Below are 4,687 nucleotides of genomic sequence, written 5' to 3' on the forward strand. Positions count from 1 at the left end.
GGTTTTTTGAACTCACTATGTAGCCCAGCTAGTCTCGAACTCCCAGCGATCCTCCTGCCTCAGCCTCCCGAGTGCTGGGATTACAGGCGTGTGCCACCATGCCCGGCTCTCTTGTAGCTACATTTTAAGGCACAGGTGAAATTAGAGATGGGGATTTAGCTCAGTGGTTCCCGCTGCCTGCTTCACAAGCACAAGGTCCTGAGTTCAATCCCTGGTACCACCAAAAAAAGAAGCAGGTGAAATTGATTTCAACATTTCATCCAACCCAATATAGTAAAACCTCGGTTTGCAAGCATAATTCGTTCCGGAAACATGCTTGTCATCCAAAGCAGTATATCAGAGCAAATTTCTCCCTAAGAAATAATGGAAAGTAGATGATTTGTTCCACAACCCAAAAGTATTTATAGAAAGATGGTTAAATACTGCAACATGATATAAAATAAATAATACACAAAATACAAAGAAAAATTAATTTGCACTTGCCTTTGAAAACCTTTGTGGCTGGTTTGAGGGAGACAAGAGAGAGGAGGGTTACTGCATAGAACGACTTTCACTATCACTAATGGAATCACTGCTATCTACTGGCTCAATGGAATCTTTTTCTCTTTGTGCAGCTTTAACTTCTATCCGCTGGCATCTGGCTTTTGTCTCCTTTTGAGGATTTTGTGGAAATGTGACATTGCATTGCTGGTGGTGTTTGGGTGTTTGGTGTTTGGGTGGTGTTTTCTACAAAATTTTGCATGGTTTCCCACATTTTTGTCTGCCTTTTTCTCCTCTTCAGGTGCAATCTCCTTCCTAACCTCTTGGTACAATCCCAGGGAGAGAGAGAAGGGAGGAGACCACTGGCTCAGTTGTGATCATGCGACATTCAGCATCACATACTACTTGTAAGACTTCATTCATTTATCAAGTTAAAATCTATTAGAAATGTTTTCTCTTCTTGTGGGAACACTCACTAGCAGAACAAGTTACAACCTAAGGTTTTACTGTATATCCAAAATTGCATTATTTTATAACAATGGCTGCTCTTTGGAAAGCGTTACGTTTGCCTTCCCTCCCTATGTCTTTTGAAAGGATTTTGTGCCTCCTGCCAAGCCCGAAAATGGCCCTTCCTCTCCTCGTTGCTTCCTTTCTCCTAGAGTCAGTCTGTTTGACTCATATCGAAGACCCTGGATGGCACAGCCGCGGGAGACAGTTACATTGTATCCTTCCCGTTCCCTTCCGGCGCATGCCCCATCATGAAACAATCATGCCGAGTTCCACCTCGGCCACCGTAGACCACATAGCACTATTTGCCTGCCTTCTCTTCCTGTTTGGCTTCCACTATAAAGACTGACAAGCTATGGTTCTACCTGGTCCCAGCTATCAAGTGATCTGGAGCTCCAACAGCTGTTTTGGGATCCCAGCATGCAGCACTGTCCTCGGTCTGTCCCGGGGCCGTCTATGCAGTGCTATGGCTACCCAGCAGATTGTCCTTCAGGGCCCGGACCTTGGGGCTTCTGCCTCTTGGGTGGCAAAGACTTTTAGCAGCCCCTCACCTTTTCCCGGGTCACCCACTAATAATTTATGTATCAGAGATATAATCACAGCCATCGATGGGGACAATACCAGCAATATGATGTACTTGGAAGCTCAGAACAAAATCAAAGGCTGTACAGATAACATGATTCTCACGGTAACCAGATCTGAACAAAATCTGGTCTCCTCTAGTGACTGAGGAGGGGAAACATCCATACAAAATGAATTTAGTCTCTGAACCCCAGGAGGTCCTGCACATTGGAAGGGCCCACAACCGAAGTACCATGCCCTTTACAGCTTCGCCTGCCTCCAGCACTGCCCACAGGGTTATCAAGAATCAGTACAACAACCCAGCAGGCCTCTACTCTTCTGAAAACACATCTAGCTTCAACAGTGCTGTGGAGTCAAAGACTCCAGTGAGGAGGAGGCAAATGGCCAACCCTTAGATCGTTCCCAGCATTCAGGTAGCCTCATCATTGACAAAGAATCTGAAGTTTACAAGATGCTTCAGGAGAAACAGGAGTTAAATGAGCCACACAAACAGTCCACATGCTTCCTGGTTTTGCAGAAAATCCTGGAGTCAGAGGAAAAGGGGGATCCCAGTGAGCCCTCAGCATTTAGAAGTGTTAAAGTTCCAGTCACCAAAGTGGCTGCATCTGTTAGAAATGCTCAGAAGTTGCCCATGTGTGACAAGTGTGACACTGGCATTGTTGGTGTGTTTGTGAAGTTACGGAACCATCACCACCACCCTTTGTGTTATGTGTGTACCGACTGTGGTACCAACCTGAAACAGCAGGGCCACTTCTTTGTAGAGGATCAGATCTACTGTGAAAAGCTTGCTTGGGAACGGGTCACACCACCTGAGGACTACGATGTGGTCAGAGTTCTCCAGCAGCTCTGCACTGACGGCTATTCTCCACCCAACCTCTACGGCACTTGCTGTCTTGAGTAGTGAGCGTGGCCTTTCCTCTCTGAGTGTTCTGTGCTTCCCTTAGTTTTAGCCTTACACATTCAATGTAGAGTCCCTTCCTCGGCTGACTCACACTGGCTTTGTGATGCCTGCTTTTACATTTACTGGAAAACGGTTTTGTTCTCTGTCCCCTTGCCAGCAACACTGTACCTTCTTTACCTCAGTTCTTTACTGAAAATGACCTGTCACATTTGAACCAGCCCAAATTTAGTATGTCTGATATTGATTTTGTTTTACACGATAAATATATAGGTTGAAAAACAAATAAATAAACCAACCAAAAACAACCTCCAAAAAACAGTAATCTCAAGGGCTGAGGATTTAGCTCAGTGGTGCCGCTGCCTGCCTCACAAGCACAAAGTCCCAAGTTTGATCCTCAGTACCAAAGAAAGAAAGAAAGAGTAATCTTGATATTTAACGTCTTTTCTTCATCTCCCACTGCTCTCTCTGGACACAATGCTGTGCAGGTCATAGCAATATGTCCTCTCCCTTTTGTCTGGCACTCTAAATTCTATCTGATTTTTTGTTTTATTTTATTGTGTTGGTACCAGGGATCGAACTCCAGACCCTGTGCTTGCAAAGCAGGCAGTGGAACCACTAAGCTAAATCTATGTTAACTTCTAAATAATCTTCCTTTGGAACATCTAGTTACCTTCAGATAACACCAGAACATGTCATACCCCTCTCTAGTCTTTAGTTCTGTGCATCAACTCATACGGAGTTTGTAATTTGCTGTGAGATTTAACTTGCAGAGAATCAATAAGTCTGTTGAAAAAAAATAACAGGAACTAGCCATAGGAGCTTGACACTGATTTTGATATTCCAGTCGGAAAAAACAGAGGCACGTGCCCTGGATGGCAAAGCCCCCGCTCAGCACACAGCTTCCCTGCCTGTGGCCCGACCGCACCTCCTTCTCTCCCTCTGACGACCGCCCTGTGTCTTCCAGAGTTCCAGCCCGTGAACAAACCTGAGTCCTTCCAACCAATTCTTATCTCCTGAATCTTGGCTTTCCAGCAGTGAGCAGCTCAGACCTGGGTCCAGTAACAACTTTAACATATAATCAATATAAGCAATGAATTAAGAGGTATTTTATATTCTTCTTTGTGCTGAATCTTTGAATCCCAGTGTGTATTTTAGACGTAGGAATTTGGACGTGACATTTTTATTAGAAACACTTGACCTGAATACAGGTGTTATAAAATATATACTTAAACAAGTAGAATCACATATCCAAGTCAATCCAAGTGTGTTTAAAAGAGTTATGATAACAGTTGAGTATTTAAATATCAATTTTTAAATTCAAATAAAATTTAGAAGTTAATTTCTCAGTTGGAAATGTCACATTTCAAGTGCTCAGTAGCCACATTTGGCTAGTAGCTAACGTATTGGAAAGTATAGATCTAGACTATTACTCCCCACATCCTGCATCCTCTTTGAAATTAGCTGTACTGTATAAGTTAAATAAGTGTGAGAAAGCAACACACATTCATTATTTAAAATTTCAACATTATAGAAATACACAGAAGATAATAGGGCTGGGGATTTAGCTCAGGGGTTCTGCCACCTGCCTTGCAAGTACACGGTCCCAAGTTCAATCTCCGGTACAAAAAAAAAAAAAAAAAAAAAAAACACGAACATAATATACCCTGTATCCCCACACTTCATAGACAATTATTATCAAAAATGTGGTGCAATTGGGTGTGGTGGCACACACCTGTAATCCCAGCACTCAGGAGGCTGAGGCAGGAGGATCGCTGTGAGTTCGAGACCAGCCTGGGCTACATAGTGAGTTCCAGGTCAGCCTCAACTACATAGTGAGACTTTGTCTCAAACAAACAAACAAACAAACATGGTGCATATTTTCCCATTTCTTTTCTCTATATATTTATATTCATTGTTATTAATAATTTTTATAAAATAGGATAATTCTGTTGACCCTTTCTTTCAATTAAACACACATATATCATGCAATGCTAAGAAGGCTGAATAGACTGGTAAGTCTTTGCCCTACAAGGCTCACACTCAAGGAGGCAAAAAAGGAAACAAGATAGGGTTATAAGCATTGTGAAGAAAATGAAGTAAGAAATAAAATTAGGAACTTGCAATGTTTCATGATGAGGAAATAGTGCCAACTCATTAAAAATCACTTTAGGTAATTCCAGTTTTTTGCATAACAGGACTATAATGAACATCCTTGGA

General features: G+C 42.5%; 1 pseudogene; it reads left to right on the plus strand.

The window, feature by feature from the left end:
• The first annotated feature begins 1,453 nt into the window (after positions 1 to 1,453).
• Positions 1,454 to 2,470, plus strand: LOC104860572 (annotated as a pseudogene).
• Positions 2,471 to 4,687: the final 2,217 nt, after the last annotated feature.

The sequence above is a fragment of the Fukomys damarensis genome, unplaced genomic scaffold (assembly GCF_012274545.1).
Source record: "Fukomys damarensis isolate Sample0158 unplaced genomic scaffold, DMR_v1.0_HiC HiC_scaffold_14, whole genome shotgun sequence".
NCBI lineage: Eukaryota > Metazoa > Chordata > Mammalia > Rodentia > Bathyergidae > Fukomys > Fukomys damarensis.